This window comes from Engraulis encrasicolus, chromosome 14 (assembly GCF_034702125.1).
Source record: "Engraulis encrasicolus isolate BLACKSEA-1 chromosome 14, IST_EnEncr_1.0, whole genome shotgun sequence".
Classification (NCBI taxonomy): domain Eukaryota; kingdom Metazoa; phylum Chordata; class Actinopteri; order Clupeiformes; family Engraulidae; genus Engraulis; species Engraulis encrasicolus.
Window position 1 is genome coordinate 1,007,240 of NC_085870.1, and position 20,874 is coordinate 1,028,113.

The 20,874-nt window shown below is 44.8% G+C and overlaps 1 pseudogene; it reads right to left on the reverse strand.

Moving 5' to 3' along the window:
• LOC134462929 (sodium- and chloride-dependent neutral and basic amino acid transporter B(0+)-like) overlaps positions 1-19,237 on the reverse strand; it is a 21,388-nt pseudogene extending 2,151 nt beyond the window's left edge.
• Between the last annotated feature and the right edge of the window lie 1,637 nt (positions 19,238-20,874).

Sequence of the window (20,874 nt, forward strand, 5' to 3'; positions counted from 1 at the left end):
CAGGACAACAGGTGTTGTCTATCAGAGCAGCTGATTAGAGTGACAAAAGACCGGACCCCCTGCGGAGTGATATGAAACATTCGCTTTAGCCACTGACTTGTATACAAGCCAGTGGCTTTAGCAGTGAACGTCTTGTTGCCATTGACAGCGGTAGCCAGGACAACGGGTGCGGTCTATCACAGCAGCTGATTAGAGTCTTGTTGAAAAGTCGCTTTAGCAGTGAAAAGTCTTGTTGCCATTGACAGCGGTCTGTTATAGACCAACCCGTCCGTTATCGAAAAATAACAGACGTCCGAACGTTGGGGAGCCCCGTTGAAATGAATGGAGCATTCGACAGATGACGTCACAACCATATAATAATATAGATTAATATAATATAGACTAATGTTAATTAATATAGACTACTACATCTCAATGTCCTGGATGAAGCGATTCAGACCTGTAGAGATTAATATAGATGTAATGACAGATTTATAAAGAAATGTTATAGATTAATATAGACTAATGTTAATTCATACAGACTAATACATCTCAATGTCCTGGATGAAGCGATTCAGACCTGTACAGATTAATATAGATATAATGACAGATTAATAAAGAAATAATAAGACATTAATATAGATATAAGAGATAAATAAAGACATATTCTAGATTAATATAGACTAATGCTAATTAATACAGACTGATACATCTCAATGTCCTGGATGAAGCAAGTTCTGCCTGGGGACAGGTGAGCGGAGAATAAATGTTGAGTTGGTAGAGATGTCCTCTCAAGGTCATTTCATTAATATTGCTGTGTTGCCCATTGTTATTGAATGTGTTATGCATTGGTCCTGTTTAAAAAACGTCCTGGTTGCTTTGTTCAAAGCCATTTTTGCATGCTAGCAAGGCAGCTTGTGGAGAAATGAGAGGGTTTTCCGAGTTTGTCGTGTATATCCGTCTCTGATTGGCTCCCTCCTCCTGCTCTGCAGAGAGATCGTCTAAGGTTAGAGTCACCACTTCCCCGGGTGGCATGGGGGCCGCTAGGGGGGGGGAAAGTGGTACAGATTCTAAGGGCCCAAGCACTGATAGGAGCCCTTAAAGGGGCCCAAGCACTGAGAGGGGCCCTTAAGGGGGCCCAAAATTCGAATCTTTCATGCGGCCCAACATTTCTGGCAGCGCCCCTGCCGGGTGGTACTGCACTATAGTGGCGCCAATGGAGGTGTGCAGGCTCCATTCAGGGCTGTGCTCTTTCGACAGCGACCCCTAGGCGAGCTGCAGGCATGGAGCGACCGGAGTGGGCAGGCTGTATGTATGAGGCTTTGTGCTCTGTGTGTATCTGAGAGTAGCAACCAACTGATAGCTAAGCTAAGCTAGGTTTCGGGCCACCAGGTGTTGCTTGTTTTGAAAACAAGCAGAAAAAAATTACGTTTTTAGAAAAATGGGTCGACATAAACCCATGTGGGCAACGCCTTCTTTTGATGTGACGAACCACAGAAAGGCTTTCGTGATTCGCTCGTTTCTCTGCATTACTTATGTCAATTGGGTAACACGGGGAAACACAGCCAGGCGAGGTGAAGCACCACTATGAAGCCTTGCATGTGAGTTCTACTTGGGGTGACCGTCCGATTTTCAAAAAGAGTTAGTAAAACTGTTCGGAAGTTGGCGTTTATCTGTATTGGAAGTTGGCCTTTGATTAAGGAGCGTGCTAAATTTCGTTGCACTGAAATGCCACCATAGATATAAGAGTTTACCATAGATAGACAATGCAATAGATTACCATAGATATAGGACAAGGCAATGAGCTCCAGGAGGCCCACGAACAGCAGGACCCATCCAGTACAGAAATGGTCAATCAGGGTCACCCAATACATCCCAGCCTGTGGAGCAGAGAGGACACACACACACACACACACACACACACACACACACACACACACACACACACACACACACACACACACACACACACATGAATATTCGTAGATGCGGCAGTCAGGCTTGTACGAAATTCCTAATTGAATGAATTTGAATTCAAAGTAATGCCATAATATGAACACTAGGTGGTGGTGTTCTATGTACTCTTAATGGGTGGTGTAGCTTAAATTCAAAGAAATTCAAGGTAATGACACCACCTAGTGTTCGTACTATGGCATTGCTTTGAATTCAAATTCACCCAATTCGGAATTTCGTACAAGCCTGGCGGCAGTCATATTCACAGTGAGTGTATGCCTGTTGGGAACTATACATAAACACATTCACCATACAGTAAAAAAGTCATTGCTTAGCGGTTAGGGTGTCAGACTTGTCGCCCAAAGGTTGCCGATTCGACTCCCGACCCGCCAGGTTGGTGGGGGGAGTAATCAACCAGTGCTCTCCCCCATCCTCCTTCATGACTGAGGTACCCTGAGCATAGTACTGCCCCGTCGCACTGCTCCCTTGGGGCACCATTGGGGGCTGCCCCTTTGCAGGGGTGAGGTATAAACGCAATTTCATTGTGTGCAGTGTGCAGTGAACATGTGTGTGCTGTGGAATCAGGGGGGCAGGATTTGGCTGGTTAGCTTCGCCGATTAGTAAGGTACTTCCTCGTTCGCCTTTTTCACAAATTCTCATTTCTGACCCCACTTATGATTGGTGGGTGAGCGTTTACAGGTCTGTGGTTGGGCACCTCCATGCATCCAATGCCCGTCTTCCATATAACTTTCTAGTCAAACGTAAGTCAGTCAGTAACGTGGAACGTAATTGGCTGAGTAAACTGGCGGCAGAAATAACTCCATTTTGGAAGAAAATCGATCAATTTTGGCTGAATTCACTACCCTAGCATTTCCCATTGAAATTACTGGAGGCGGGACTTATTCACTCTTTCTAGTTCTTTTACTACCTCCATGTGTGAAATGCTGTGTCACAATGACAATGGGAGTTGGAGTTTCCCAGCAGTGTTAATTTCGTCAACCATGACTATGACTAAAATATTTCGTCAATGCCCTTTTTTGATTTTCGTCATTTAGACTAAGACTAAGACGAAATTGGAAAGGCAATGACTAAAATATGACTAAGACTAAAATTGATTTTCGTCATTGTGACTAAGACTAAGACTAAATTTTAAAAAGCTGACGAAATTAACACTGTATTAACACTAGAACTACCAGGATTTTTCTGCCTACCTAGAAGTACCAGAGAGGGGTCATTTGACCCGGTGGCTTTTACCTAATACACTAATGACTCATTTTGTTATGGTAATGAGGCTGTTAGGGGCCGTGTGTGGGGTGAGGGGTGAGGGGGTCACACCTTACAGTGCTAACAGCCAAGACAAACAGGGACAGACAGCTTCTTCACAAGGGCTGTCAGCCTCCAAAATCACCACAGGTAAATAGCAACTTGCACGAAGATATCATCAGCAAAGACAGATAGGCAGTTTGGCGGACAGTGTGTTACAGTTTTTCTCCATTGGTTTGGCTCATTTCTTGAAACTGAGATGTCATTCTCAAAACATGGACAAATCCCAAAACTAATTTGCAGTTCCTCACAACAAAATGGCATTCATCATTGCTTTCATCAAATTTCAAATGCTTTTGTACATGTCTCAATCATTTAGTACATCCTTGCAAATGGCTATGTACAAGTATCCTACAGTTAACACAATCAGCTTACATTTAGTAGAATTTTCAAATGAATGTACTTTGCTGATCTATCCCAATTGGTTGATTCTCAGTGTAAAGGTTGTCCTGAAAACATGTCAGCACATTTTCTTCATATAAGTCATCAATGAACTTGTGAATGTCCCATGTGATCATGACGTATCATATGACTGCAACCAGATAATGGTTGAATTACAGTTTTTCTCGATTGGTTTGGCTCTTTCTTGAAACTGAGATGACATTCCTATAACCATTGGGTCATTTGGCCAAACATTCTTACACTTCTGCACAACAGTTCAGATAACTATCAAAATGTCATATACCTCCCAAAACACCTCATTCTTACATCAGCACTAAACCGTCTCACATATAAATAGTCAGTACCATCAAAATGGCATAAATCCTTCTCAATTGCTTTGGCTCATTTGCATTAATTTAGTCCTTCTGTCAAAATAAACTGGATGGTTCAGCATAACTACATGGATCCTCATCACTCGCTCATATCACCCCAAAAACAGTTTACCCATGTGTCAAAACTAAATTTCTTCCCCACATATATCATCAGTACCCCAAAATAAATTGTCCCTTTGCCATTGTGTAAGCACTGCCAGTCAAAATGGTTAGGTGTTTTATCTACGTTCAGCTAACAGTTTCGACTATGTATAAAAATGAAAAAGTGAGTGAAACCATTGAAGTTTGACAACACAGATAATTTACCAAGGACATTTATCAGTAACTTTCTTTACTGTAAATTCATATACAGAAAGTAATGCCCATATATCACAGGTTTCTCATGGGTTTGGCTCATTTCTCCAAACAGAGATAACATTCACAAAATAACATGAACAAATGCCAAAGCAACTAGCAATTGTTCAAAACAGAATGTCGTTTGAAAAAATGTCATGAAATTAGCCAAATAACAGAGGAAACTGTAGTATACACGGTTGTAAAATTATTTTCTACTAACTAGTAAAGTTACAATACCATCTGACCTGTTGAACATTTACTATGTAATAAAATTCTTAAAATATGATGTCCTTGACTGTTTTGGGAATTGCGTAGACCACTTTGCATATGATGACTTACAATGAAATAATGGTGACATGTTTTGGAGAGGGCAACCATTAGACTGAGAATTGTCTAATTCGTTTAGATAAGCAAGGTCAATTTATTTGGAAAATGTGCTAAATCTATGCTGAATGTGTCAACTGAAGGGTATTTGTACATATCCATCTGCAGAGATGTACTAAGCATTTGAGACATGTACAAAGCATTTGATATCTGATGAAAGCAATGAAAAATGCCATTCTGTTTTGGGAAATTGCAAGTTGGTTTGGGGATTTGTCCGTGTTGTTTTGAGAATGTCATCTCAGTTTCGAGAAATTAGCCAAACCAATCAAGAAAAACTGTAATGTGTGAATCTACCATGCCATGTGACCATAACGACTCATGTGAATGCAACCTGGAAATTGTTAGATGGATAAATACCAGTGCATGTGGACTACTGCTTCACTTCCCTCAAGAATTTTGTGGTGAAAGAAGCTCCTCTCCAAGGAACGAAGATGCAGAGATACAGCACTCAACAGGCATTGGAAATGATCCACACACGCACACACACACACACACTGTGTCTCAAGTGACAGAGGTGCTAACAGCCACATTTCCACAACAAAAGGAGTGTCCACAGGGGGTCCAAAGGGTCAAATGACCCTCTTGTGGGGCTTTTAGGTAAAAAGGTCAATTGACCCCTCCGTGGTAGTTCTAGTGTTAAATAAAATAGAGAAAAAGAGAACCAGTGTGTGAAGAAGTTTTATTCTGTACAGTGTGATATATGTTAAAAAGAGAAGCAGTGTGCGGAGAAGGTTTATTCTGTACAGTCAATGATATATGTTAAAAGTGTGTGGAGAAGTTCTGTTATGTACAGTGTTGACTAAAATGACGAAAATGACTAAAATTTGACTAAGACTAAAATTGATTTTCGTCATTTAGACTAAGACTAAGACTAAATTGGGAAGGCCATGACTAAAATATGACTAAGACTAAAATTGATTTTCGTCATTGTGACTTAGACTAAGACTAAATCTTAAAAAGCTGACAAAATTAACACTGTTTCCCAGTTGGCATTTCACTTCACTTCACAATAGTCAAGGGATGGGTTTACTACAACACAGTCTCACTAGTGCATTTCTGACTGTCTTTAACCAGACTGCAATTTTTGACGTCAAGGGTACACCTTCCTTGCCAGCCGTGCCCTCCTAGTGACGCAACAACTTCAGCGTTGCTACCAGTCCGGTCAAGAGCAATGCAAGTACTTTCTGAATTCCTGCAAATACGGGAACTCTTCCCACTTTGTTGGGAAGCAAACAATCTTTAGCAAACCAAGGGAGGCCATTTGGGTAATGCCGTTTGGGAAATGTTAATTGTTATGCTCTTGGTCAGACCAAATCTCGGAGAAATTTGAAAGTCAATGTTAATCAGGCTAACATCTTCCTTGTCAGGTCTTGACTATGTGGCCTAAACCTAAACCTTTCCCTAAACCTAACCGTCAGTGACGTTATGCTACCACAAGAGGGCGCATTCGAGGTGGACATCACATTTTGAATCCACGGCCATACCTCAGACGTCAATATTGCAGTCTGGTCAAAAGTAGTCAGAAATTGACTAGTTGGCGTGAGACACTGTAGCTTTACTACAGACAGAGAGCAGCAAAAGGAGGAAGAGAATCACAATAGAGAATAGAATAGAGTACAGTAGAATTATATATACAATAATACAATACAATACAATGTAATACAATCTGGTACAATACAATACAGTACAATACAATACAATAGAAGTGTGTAGTAGTCCGTACCCCCGTGACGCAGGGCAGTCCAAGTAGACACAGGACCACACACACGCCGATGGTCACCAGCCCCCTCTTGGACTTAAAGGATGATGGGAAGGAATCTTGTAGACACGTGGCGATAGCCTCTGAAAGACACACACACACACACACACACACACACACACACACACACACACACACGCACACACACACACACACATGCACACACATACACACACACACACACACGCACACACACACACACACACACACACACATACATTATACACACACACACACATGCACACACACACACACACACACACACACACACACACACACACACACACACACACACACACACACACACACACACACACACACACACACATGCACATGCACATGTAACGGACGGATGCCAGCTAGCGGAGTTCTCTGGCTGAACATTTGTAAGCCTCCCTCCCGAAGCTTTATACAGATATGGTAGCGCTGAGCTATCAGCCTGGACCTTCAGCTCAGCGGTATCGTGCTGTGAGCATGAACTGGGTTCGAGCCCCAAGTCCCAGACTAGCCCAGGATGTTAAAGTTAAACAGTTAAACAAGCACAGAAAAGAAGGCTGCAATAATTTCAATTGTGTGTGTGTGTGTGTGTGTGTGTGTGTGTGTGTGTGTGTGTGTGTGTGTGTGTGTGTGTGTGTGTGTGTGTGTGTGTGTGTGTGTGTACCGATGCCGGCGAACTGCGAGTCGAGTCCGAGAGTGAGCAGCATGAAGAAGAAGAGAATGGACCAGAGAGGAGACACAGGAAGCTGAGACAGAGCATCCGGATACGCTATGAAGGCCAGGCCAAAACCTACACACACACACACACACACACACACACACACACAAACACAAACACATTAAATAAATGATGCAATCTTGATGCATGTAATTTTCTTAGTCCCCAACACTGATTTTCCATGCACACACACCTGCACGCACGCACGCAGACACGCACGCACGCACACACACAAACACACACACACCTCCTGCCACCACTTCCTCCACGTGCCATGTGCCCCAGGATGGAGAAGATGGCGAACCCGGCAAAGATGCTGGTGGCACAGTTGGTGACGCACACCACGATGGCGTCCTGGAAACAGTTGTTATGGAACCTGTTGTAGGACGAGAGCGTCGTCAAGCCCCCAGTAGCCACACCGAGGGAGAAGAAGATCTGAGATGCCGCGTCCTTCCACACCTGTAGCGGAGATGCATTAGACGAAGCTGACATTTTGTTACGCTTGTGATGTCATGTAGCATTAGCTACCGTAGGCTAGTTGACTAATATTAGGCGGACAGATATCTAAATCGTGAAAAACTAACCTATCTAAAGGTTTGTGCAACATCATATGTAGCTACAATTATGATGTCTTTTGATAATATCAATATGATAGTGTCAAAGTAGGCCTAAAGATCATGTTAATCGGGTGGCCGTCACTTTTGTTTATCGATTCACCTGGTGCATGACATTCTGGGTAGTAGGCAGCGACGGAACCTTTTTTGTTTTTTGCGCTCTGTCATGTCATACTTAGCTTATCGAAAAGCAATACACAGCAGCTGCTCTGTCATGTCATACTTAGCTTATCGAAAAGCAATACACAGCAGCTGCTCTGCGTATGGCTGGAAAGTAACAGCTGACTGGCTAAGTGGCTCTGGAACTATTGCAGGTCACGCCCCTGCAGTTTGTTATGTGGGGATTCAGTGTGATTGGTTGTTGCGGCATCCTATCGCGTGGCGTTGAGTGCAGAGGCATTTTGATCAAGGAGAGTAGATATATAGGAGGGTTTACTGACGTCATAACAGCGTAGTACGAAATGATGGCGAGGGGAGTACGGAAATGTTATTCTTCTTCTACGGTCAGTATTGGAAGCATGCAATGCCACTTCCGCGAGGGTCGGAGTGTGGAACAGGTCATAGGACAGCGTGAATGTTTATAAGCTGTCCTTAATTACCCTCAGCAATTACTGCTGACCAACAGCTGCAGTTAATTTGGCCACAAACTATCCTCTATCGGCACATTTTTGCGCAGTACCGGTTGGCCTAAACCTAAACCTTTCCCTAAACCTAACCATTATGCTACCACAAGAGGGCACATTCGAGGTGGACGTCACATTTTGACCCCCGAGTGATTGTTCTTCTGTGTGTACTTTCTTTGATTTTGATAGACAACCGTTCATCCTGACCCCACACGGCTTCCGAGCTACACTAGATCCCTGTCAGCTTTCAGCTGTGGGGTTTAGCTCGCTAGACTAGCTGTATTGCAAAATAATATACAGTATAGCAATATATAGCACATATTAGCGAAAATAATTATATATCATATCTACATTACCTCTGCCTCTGCGAGTTTGGTGAGGTTGGACTGTGTAATGTGTAATATCGTTGGGTTACGGATGTAACCTTGGTTCTGTGAAGGAAAGAAAGGCTGCCAGACGGCTAGCCCAAGGGGCTGGAATATAATCCGCGCATGCGCGAGTTCTGAGGTACACTTATATCAAAACTTCATCACGTGAGTATGCCGCGCTACTGTACACTAGAGGTGCTCCGATCACCATTTTTTGGGTCCGATCACCGATACCGATCACCAAAAATCTTTATCTGCCGATTACCGATCATTGCCGATCACAAAAATGATTTCCTATTTTTTTAATAGCCTATTATCCTTATTGAATACCATTTCTGCCCATAAACCAATCAATCTTAATTTGCACATGTCTATTATTAGGCTATTATTATTATTATTATTATTATCATTATTATTATTAATATTATTATTATCTTTCAGACTAGTGTTGGTAATACAGTCTACAGTATTAATCAATGTATAAGTTATTGCATAGAATAACTAAACTATTTAAGATTGAATTGAAACTGAAACATTACATCAAATAGCCTAGTCTTCCACATACGAGAAAAAAACAACCTGTCGCTTTAAATGAGCAGCCTCGTGAGGAGAGCCCCTCCCCTCTCTGTCAGCGTCCACAGTTGCAGTGCCACTACCGTTCTGAATCTCTCTCTCAAGTTTTAACCACATCTGTCGCCGTTTGGTGTTTCAGCGACTATCAAACTAATCGACTGACTGCCAATTACAACTTTGAAAACAATAATTGACATGTTTGTGCTGACAACGTGAAGTTGTCGCGTGCTGACCAAGGCAACTACACAGGTTATAACGTAACATGGCTCACTGGCGAGTAGCCTACTCAATCGCAAATTACATTGTCAGGTTAACGGCGCATGGATCGGAAAATCAGATCATTGTTGATGCAGATATGGTTATGAATGGTGGAAATGAAGGGGGGAATGGCGAAAAGTTATAGACAAGCAAAGATGCCTTCTTTTGGTGCAGTTGCAGCTGTGCAGAGCCAGCGCCTACATGCAGCGCCAGGTGTAAAGGCAAATGGTTGCGTGAGGAATTTAATATCTCTCGATCGGTTTTTTGATCGGCATGTTTTTCCGATCACCGATCAGGCTATTTTTGGCCATTATCTGCCGGTCATGATCGGCAGCCGAGCAATCGGAGCACCTCTACCGTATACAGTATATAAGTCCCAGCGCGGCATACTTCGTCCTCATAAAAATCCTGAACGCGAAGTCCAGAGCGACGACGAAGTCTGGCAGCCTTTCTTTCCTTCACAGAACCAAGGTTACATCCGTAACCCAACGTTCTGTTTCACTCAAGAAAGGCTGCCAGACGGCTAGCCCAAGGGGCTGGAATATGTATGCCCAAACGTCGCGGCGGACAACCATACGACAATTGAATAAAGACACTGGACAATGCAAGAGTCAAAGACCCTTATTGAATGTCCACATGCCAACAGGGCTAGAGTGACTGGTTAACAGAACTCAAGTTAAACACAGTCGAATATGTGACCATCTGTCACAAGCTTAGAACCGAATTCCCAAAGGATGTGGGAGATAACATGTTGAGGTTATAGAACCTTGTGAAGATCGACGGTGAAGCCCAGCAGGCCACCGGGCAACCTCTTGTAAAAGGACTCCCTTCAGGAGCGACCATGAGGTGGCTCAGAGTTAGGAGGGCGGTAGGAGTCCAACACAATCGCCTGGTTGAGATTCTGTGTTGAAAGAATCTTCGGCATAAAGTCTGTATTAGGGCGTAGGACCACACCGGTGCCTTCTGGCTGAACATGGAAGCAGTCAGGATGAGTGGACAGCGCATGTAGCTCTCCAATACGCTTCGCTGAGGTGATGGCGAGAAGAAAAATCGCCTTCTGAGACAGCCATTTTAGGTTGATACTCCCAACGGGCTCGAATGGGGGTTTCGCCAGAGCACTGAGGACAATGTGGAACTGCCATGGCGGCACAGATTGAAGCCTCCTTGGGCGCAGTCTTTGAGCTCCTCTCATGAATTGGATAGACAGAGGATTAGCTCCGAGCGTTTTGCCATCTACTCGCTTATGGCAGGCGGATATTGCAGAGAGAAAAACCTTTAGCTTTGAAGGGGACTTGCCTTCACCAAGTTTCTTTTGCAAGAATTCCAGGACTGAAGCTAGAGGGCAGGACCGGGGGCACTCATGCCACTGTTCGCACCATGCTTTGAAGGCTGCCCATCTTTAAGAGTACACAGCTCTTGTCGATGGGGCCCTAGCACACTGCAAGGTTCTTGTAACTGAGAATAACAACCCCCGAGCGAGGAGGGTGTCCCTTCTAACGGCCAGACCCACAAATTTAGGGCGGCTGGTGTCAGGTGCCACAACTCTCCCCTTGCGCAATGGGAGTTGCCATGGGGTGCTCGAGAGGAGGGTCTGAATCTCTGCAAACCATGGCACATGGGGGCGAAATGGAGCCATTAAGACAACTCTCAGGTTCTCCTTCCTGGTCTTCTCCAGGAATCATGGAGAGAGGGGGGAAGATCGTCCACCCCCAGTGGTGCGTCGTCTTGGTTTAAGGAAAACCAGAGTGGACAGTGGGTCGACTCCCTTGAGGCGAAAAGATTGCTGTGTGCCTTCCCAAAATGAACCCAGATCAGATGCATTGTTTCCGGGTGCAATCGCCATTCACTTGGGTGTGGCTTACCCCTTGACAGCAGGTATGCTGCTGTGTTCAGAGTGCCCGGCAGGTGCACTGCTCTGATCGAGTGGAGTCGAGTGCCTGCTTAGAGGAGGAGTTCCCGGGCCATGTTGCGTAACGCCTGGGACCTCAGGCCTCCCTGGCGGTCACATATGCTATGGCTGACATGTTGTCTGTTCAAATTAAGACACTCTTGTTCTGGAGTACTGGCAAAAAGTGCCGGAGGGCAAGATATATCAGTCTCAACTCGAGAATATTTATGTGGACAGTTTTCCAACACTCCTCTGGCTCCTACATCATTCAAGACTGCCCTCCAGCCTGACAGCGATGCGTCTGTGGTCAGAACTTTGCGCTGGTAGATTCTGCCTAGTCGTACACCTCTGCACAAATTCTGGGGTATGGCCCACTATTGGAGGGCTCATAGGCACACAGGTGGCAGAGGGACAGATTTTCCCCTGTCCAGTACTGGGTGTACTTGGGCAGGTACCACTTTGCACTGGACCCATATCTAGAAGGCCAAGGCGTACCACCTAGGATGCAGCAGCCATGAGGCCCAGCAGCCTCTGACACTGGTGAGCATGCACATTCCTCCGTCCCATGAACTGTGACCGGCATTGTTTCAGGGCAATAACCTCCTGATCCGAGAGACATGCCACCATCGTCAGAGTCCAGTTTCACTCCAAGGAAAGTGATTTGTTGTGAGGGAGGCAGTTGGCTCTTGTCTGAATTGAGAGACAGGCCCAACATTTGTAAGTATTCCATTACCATTGCTGTGTCCTGCCCTGCCTGCTGACTCTACTGGGAACATTTTAACCAGTCGTAATTGAGATAGATAATTGACTCTGACGCCCCTCTGACACAGCGGGCTCAAGGCTGTGTCCATGTATTTTGTGAATGGGATAGGCCGAAGGGAAGGACGTTGAACTCGAAAGTTCTGTCCTCCAACGCAATCGGAGAAACTGGCGATGAGCAGGGTGGACTGCAATGTGGAAATAGGCACCTCTGAAGCCTATACTCGTGAACCAATCCCCGCACTGAATCGATTGACAGATTTGGGTCAGTGACAGCATTTGAAATGCAACGGGCGTAAATACTGGTTTAGTGGCCTTAGGTCTAGTATTGCACGGAATCCACCATCTAGTTTCGGAACTAGGAAGTAGCTCAAATAAAAGCCACTCCGCCGTTCGTTGCGACTTAACTCCCTTATTGCTCCTTTCCTTAACAGAGTATTTATCTCCTCTGTAAGGCCAGCTGCCGCTCTGGGTCTGGCTGATGAGAAACAAGAACACCCTTGAACATGGGTGGGCGGCGCCTGAACTGTAGCCGGTAACCAAACCTTACCGTTGAAACAACCCAAGAACTGGGAGAACACATTTCCCACACCTCCAATTGAGTGTGGGAGAAAACGTGCGGCAGGGCCACCTTCCCCACAAGAGCTGTAGGAGGGAGGACGAGAGCAGCAATAGTCATCCATCGCAAAATAGTTGCCAAAAACCAACGTTATCTGCTCCGTGGATGTTGGCAAACTGTGCCCACTGTCGCTGTATGGCACTCAGCCAGCTGGTGCATCAACCACTGTTGACCAGATGCCAAGGACAAATTCCCCTTCACCAGAGACGACATTTTATTGCTAGAACATCATAGGTCTCAGACAGTTGCTGAGGAGAGGGTTGAGTAGCTGGTATCGAACCTGAGTCCGTGGACGGCTGGGAGGATGGTGTATTATCTCATGTAGCCCTATTCACCTCACTCAGTAGAGTATGTGATGAGAAGGGGAGACCGCTCTCCCTGCCCTTAAAGCTAGTGCATGATCAGGGCTCAGATATGTCACACACAGTGTATGTCCATCTTTCACTGGCATTCTACTGTTGCAATTAGAACAGTTCTGGAATCCAGGCATCGTTTTTTTTTTTTTTTTAACCTATATTAAAATATATAAATGTTATTATTAATATTATTATTACTTCATCATTAAGTATCATTATTATTTCAGTCACACCTTGACTTTAGGCATGAACCTGATAGCACTGTTACTGCCTGGTACCAGATATGGTTCCAGCAGAGGTGCAAGAGATGGTGGGCACTAAGTGTCTCACACTCCAGTAGCAGCACTAATCACCCTAGGTACCGACCCTGGTACCAGCGTTGATCACTCATCGGTACCGAGAATGAGATTGTTGGTACCAAGAGTTGCGCAGCACGAGATCACGTCATGTGAGGCTGCTGGAGTAGCCTATAACATGCTCGCAAGCAACTCCTTCGACAGAGGGAGAGCGGCGGCAGGCAGCGTTGATTAGCTAGAGAGATGTCTCTGTAATCTCTTTCCTCCCTAGAGCAAACCACAACAACAGATTACTTACCTCAAGTTGAATTTCAAGTTGAATTTCAAGTGGAATTCTGGTACCAGCGTTGATCTCTCACCGGTACCGAGAATGAGATTGTCGGTGCCGAGAGTTGCGCAGCACGAGATCACGTCAGATGAGGCAGCTGGAGTATAACATGCACGCAAGCAACTCAATAGAGGGAGAGTGGCGGCAGTTTGTTACACAGGATAATTATTCCACTGCGGAACCAACGAGCCCAGCGAGTAACTTCCTCGACAGAGGAAGAGTCGCGGCCGTCCTGCAGGAGAGTTCATGCACGCAAGCAACTCGATAGAAGAGGGAGAGTGGCGGCAGAATCACAGTGAGCTACTGAACGGCGCCGAAGGTGCCCGTAGCAACATTAGAGATATAGAGAGATGTCTCTGTAATCTCTTTCCTCCCTAGAGCAAACCACAACAACAGATTACTTACCTCAAGTTGAATTCCAGGTGGATATGCGCCTCGGGGATTCCACGAGAGTAGCTTCACATGCGAAAGCACAAGCTACAGGGAGAAGCCACCGTTACTATAAGCGGCGATAGCATACCTTAATAAGGTGGGGATAATAGCCTGATAACGATAGCCTGGAGAGGGGCAACAATAGTCACCAGCTCTCGGACAGCTAACTGCCAGTAGGCACCTCGTTACCAGTATCAATTCGTACCTTATCAGATCGCGTGAGGGATTAAAGAGGACGAAGTATGCCGCGCTGGGACTTATATACTGTGTACAGTAGCGCGGCATACTCACGTGATGAAGTTTTGATATAAGTGTACCTCAGAACTCGCGCATGCGCGGATTATATTCCAGCCCCTTGGGCTAGCCGTCTGGCAGCCTTTCTTGAGTGAAACAGAACCTATGTAATACTCGATACCATTTAAGTTATTATATATATATAATACTCAATGTTCTTCAAGTTACGTCTTAACTTCTTAAGATATGCCTGAACTATACAATATGACAATTATATATAATGTGTTACCTCTGCCTCTGCGAGTTTGGTGAGGTTGGACTGTGTTCCTATGTAATACTCGATGCCGTTCCTGGCCCCCTCCTGGATGGAACCCTGAATCAATAGGATCAGCAACACCACGTAGGGGAACGTAGCTGTGAAGTACACCACCTGCAGGACACAAAAGGAACTGCATTGTTAATAAATAAGGGCACCTAGAGGACACATCAGGAACTGCACTGTTAATAAATAAGGACACCACCTGTAGGACACATCAGGAACTGCACTGTTAATAAATAAGGACACCACCTGCAGGGCACATGAGGAACTGCACTGTTAATAAATTAGGACACATAGAGGACACCACATGAACTGCACTGTTAATAAATAAGGACACCTAGAGGACTCAACAGGAACTGCACTGTTAATAAATAAGTACACCACCTGCAGGACACAACAGGAACTGCACTGCTAATAAATAAGGAAATCACCTGCAGGACACATCAGGAACTGCACTGTAAATAAATAACTACACCACCTACAGGACACATCAGGAACTGCACTGTTAATAAATAAGGAAACCACCTAGAGGACACCACAGGAACTGCACTGTTAATATCACCACAATAAGGACACCTAGAGGACACCACAGGAACTGCACTGTTAATATCACCACAATAAGGACACCTAGAGGACACCACAGGAACTGCACTGTTAACATTACAACAGCAGCAGGGTGTCCTGGGGGGTCAACATGCATAAAAGGATGATTTGTGGAGGAACTGCAACAAGCCATCTAGCCTGCGAACTTCCATGTTGCTTTGCACGCTCATTCTAATCTTATAGATGGCATTAGGGAGCTGTGTGTCACTCACAATGAAAGCCTTTCCAGATGATATGATTTCCTTGAAAAGGGATGCCCCCACTAGAGGATGCACAGACACACACGCACGCACAGTTACACAGTACACAGTACAAAGTTACACAGTACCTTTCCGGAGGACTTGATGCCCTTGATGAGCGAGGCCCCCACCAGTATCCATGCCAACAGCAGGCAGAGTGCCAGGTGCCACACCACCGGGCCCGACTCATCCATAGAGGGGGTACGCTGCAGCACAATCTCACTGGAGCACACACACACACACACACACACACGCCGAGGCGGTTAGACAAATATGAGAACACACACACACACAGAGGGTTCGAATCCCACAAGTATTGGATAAAAGTGTTAGCTATGTGTAATCATTGCACATAGCTAACACTTTTATCCAATACTTAAAGGGTATTGGTCACAGCTTTGAATGATTGTAGTTTCAGCTGGACTGTTGGAGTGTTCTGTGAAGTGCAAAATTAGATGTCTTTATAGTACTATACGGCACTGTTTCTCAACAGGGGTGCTGGGGCACCCTGGGGTGCCGCAGGCCCCCCTCAGCCCTCAGGGGTGCCTCGGAAACGTGGCTTATAAATAAATGATGTAATATAATACATATCTGTCTAAATTGATAAGTCAATGCTAGTCAGTGGAATCTTTCATCTGCCATTTACACACAATAAAGTAAATACAGGTCGCCCCAGTCAGCTGCAACTTCGAACGTAGGTCGTGTGACGTCTCCAAATGTGTTACTTTTCTTGCGATGCTTGCGATGCCATGTTACGGCTTGTTGGTCTGGGGTGCCTTAACATTTTTCATGAATTGAAAGGGTGCCTCGCCTAAAAAAAGTTTGAGAAACACTGCTATACAGCATACGTTGTGGAGCACGAGTTGACATGCAAAGTCGTGATGCACACAAACAATAGATGGTTCAAGCCGGTGTGTTATCTTAACGCTCTGGTATGTTGGGGCAGGTGTGCCATCGCTTCAACCATAAAGGGAGTGTTGAATTGTTTGTTAGAGGTTGTGTTGTTGTGGTACTCACTCCCAGTAGCGTTCGCTGGGGCTGCTAGCTGGGGTCAGGCTGCTGCCCTGCAGGCTCTGCTGCGTGCAGTTCTCACTGGAGTTTACGGCCATCAGACCCTCACTCACGCTCATGCTCACGTTCAAAAGGGTCTCGTTCACAATCCCGCTGAAGTTGCTGCACTCTGGTGAGGAAACACAATGCCTCAGGGTTACGAAGTACAGTGACGACACTAGGAGTTGTGAGGCAATTATCGCTAACGTTAGCTCACAACTTAGAATAGAATAGAATAGAATAGTATAAAATTGAGAGGGTTACGAAGTACAGTAGTGGCACTAGAAGTTGGGAGGAAAATTGTTTAACAAACCCAATCAAGGTTATTGCTAATGTTAGAAACAAACAAGTTAGAAAAGAATACAATAGAATGCATTTTACTGTGACTAATCATATGTACAATTAACATTATACATATTCTCAATGACATGATACCAAAAGACACATTTCTGTTTCATGTGTTACACACAATTAAGTTTTTTAATCTTATCGTATCTTATCTGATAACAAAGAGCAGTATAGCGTATTTATGTGACTCCAATGCCTGTTGGTCTGAAGCACTAATAATTTGTCGATATTGGACTCATTGTTTACCTCGTGGCGAGGAGGCGAGTTACCATGGTTACGTATAGGATGCGGCCGCTTACCTCGGGGCGAGGAGGTGCAGTTGTTTCCGTACCAGGCGAGGCAGCTCCATGGCAACGGGTACTGGAAGGAGGCGAAGAGGTAGAAGAGGCTGTAGGCGATGATGACGTTGTAGTAGATGGACACCAGCGTATTCACCAGCACCATGGTGACGCCAACACCTGCAAGCACATAAAAGGGTAAAACAAAAACACAAGGGAGTGTTAAAATGTATTTACCACCAGTACCATGGCGATGCCAACACCTGTTAAAAATAGTGTACACGCCACCATATTAGATGATTGTGCGTCCTCACCATTAGGGGTTAGGACAGGAAACCATAGATAGGGTAGAAAATAAATCTCTTTCTCCAATGACAACAATTGTAATTCACATGTGAAGATATTTTCAGTTTGACCTTGGAGATCAGAGGTCATTGAGGTCAACATGATAATTCCTATGTCAAGGATATTTCACATCGGTTTATATGTGTTTATTATGATCTGAAGGTCATGGAAATGCTCCTGGTAGGATTAGCTACAAGTATTATTTAAGAATTATTTAAGTGTGCGTTCTGTGATGACGTGTTCTCAGTTTGAACTTGGAGGTCAACTGGAAGTCATTGTGGATATTTGAATGGATGTAAATCAAAAGATTGAATGAGTGTGTTTTACTATCTAAGAGGATGGACATGTACAGGGTTAGCCCAATTAGGTAATATGTCCCAAATGTCACCTGCACAGGTAAATCCAATAGAGTAGCATCGCACCTTGAAGAATAGGTACCTCCCTCCAGGCGTTAATTGGTCCCTGGCTGGCAAACTGGCCCAATGAGCTCTCCAGGAAGAAGAGGGGGATTCCAGCCACCGCCAACATGATGGTATAGGGGATCAGGAACGCACCTATAGGAGGAGAGGAGAGGAGAGGAGAGGAGAGGAGAGGAGAGGAGAGGAGAGGAGAGGAGAGGAGAGGAGAAGAGACAAACACACATTACTCAATGCCTGATTGGACCACCACACACACACACACTATCTCTCCGTCTCTCTCTGTCTCTCTTTATCTCTCTCTTACCTCCTCCGTGTTTGTAGGTGAGGTAGGGGAATCTCCAGACGTTGCCGAGGCCGACCGCGTATCCGACCATGGAGAGTATGTACTCCCTCTTGTTGTTCCAGTTACCGCGCTCCGCATTCTCATCTCCAGCCTTAGCAGAAGTAGATCTCTGGACATCAGGAATCGACTCCTGAACACACATGCACGTACGCATGCACATACACACACACACACACGCATGCACGCAAACACAAAGTTTTGTGTCCACAATTTATATTGATGATAAATAATTGATTGATAATAAAGCACATAGACACAAATCAGTAGTTGCAAAGTTTCTTAGACATGGTTCACTGACAAAAGTCATATCTGCATACCTAAGATTTGTTGGTTGTTTGTCTACATCAGCTAACTCAATTCGTTTGCCATGTCTGCATCAGTTAGAGATGTTAAAGCCAAGTAAAATACAGTAAGTTTTGCAGCTAAAAAAATATTATTTCTCGAAATTCAAAATGGCGGACCATGGAGAAGATCCCCCTTTTACATGTATGAAAAGAGCAATTTTCCCAGTCATAATGAATACTTAGAATTTGATGGTAGCGGTAAGCATTTGTTAAAAATGTAACATTTGTGAATGAGCAGCATGAATTCTGGAAATGATGAACTAAACATATTACAGCATCATGCCTGCCTCAAGAGTTGTTAATTGGTTGTTGTGTCAGCATAATTGGTTGCTAAGGTGTTTACCTGGTCGCCGGCGGCTGTAGAGTTCCGGAACACCATGCTCCTCAGGTGGCTGAGTCCGTACCACTGACTTCTATAGTTATAGTAGAAGTCTGTGGTCCGTACCTCCCCATGCTCTGGTCCTCAGATCTGATCTCGAATGTCTTCTGGTCGGCTGCTCTGCCTCTCTCCCTCAGATCTGCTCTCTACTAATATTGTACTGTCTGTCTCTCTCTCTCTCTCTTTTCCTTAGTTCACCTCTCTGATGTTTTCCTGGCTGCGTCTCTCTGAGCTAAATTCTGCTACTGTACTGTATGTGTTTCTGCTGCTGCCTGCCTGGGAATTAGCACACACCTGTGAACCGGTCTCTGATAGCACAGAAACAACAACAATAACAACATGGCATGCTCTGCTCTCCTCTCGGCTGTCACTTTTATCCTCTGCCTCAACCCGTGACCCCGCCCTCCCTCTGTGACTCCGCCCAGTCATCAGGAGGCAGTCACACAGGTAGTAGGTAGCTGGACAGGAAGACTATCTCTAGTATAACACACACACACTCTCACACACAGACACACAGACACACACACACACACACACACACACACACATTGCTGCTTTGCAAGGCCATTTAACACTTTAACCTCTTAGCGCAAAACCTGTATAACCTTATTGTTTTTTTTCGTTGTTGTTTTTTTATTACCTTAATTTAACCATGAAGGTCCCATTGAGGTATGGGACCTCTTCCTCCAGAGAGGCCTGACGCCATTAAGACAAACAAACAGAGTCGCCACATGCAAAATGATAATGACCAAGTCATAATCGGTTAGCCTACTTAAAACTCTCTGCAGTGTCATAGCAATGTTGTTATAATGTACTGTAGTGTTTTCAGTCAGTGAACAGGCCCAGCTGAAGTAAGAGGCCACACAGACACATTCATGCTAGTGCCCCACATTATTCATGAAATGAACTGAGCACTGTGTAATATCCACATTCATGCTACTGGTGTAGTGGCCGTGGTACTGTGTAATATCCACATTCATGCACCACAGTATTCATGAAATGAACTGAGCACTGTGTAATATCCACATTCATGCACCACAGTCTCCATGAAATGAACTGAGCACTGTGTAATATCCACATTCATGCTACTGGTGTAGTGGCCGTGGTACTGTGTAATATCCACATTCATGCTACTGGTGTAGTGGCCTTGGTACTGTGTAATATCCACATTCATGCTAGTGGTGTAGTGGCCGTGGTGCGCGGGGGTAAGCAGTCCCCCAATTCTTCTGATGTGAGATGAAAAAAAAAAACCTTCTGCCCATGTTTGAATACAAAAAGGGGTGTTTTGACATGATGAATTGCCTAATTGTTTGAAATCACATATCACATACCCCCACTTAAAAAGTCTACACTACATCACCACACCACCACACCATTAATTTCCCCCTGGGATCAATAAACGATACTCTACTCTACCATAAGCGGCACAGTTTCAATGAGCAGCATTATAGTTGCAGTACCTAACTCTGGCCACTATCCTACACAGCGTACCTTTAAGTGTACTGAATGGAGGTCAGATTACTGTGGGCCGCAGGCAGAGGGAGGTTTGTGACTGTGGCTCATTGCCAGCTCGGTAACCATCTCAAGATCATTAGACCCGTCATTATCATTACTGCAAATGCCAAGATGCAGGACAG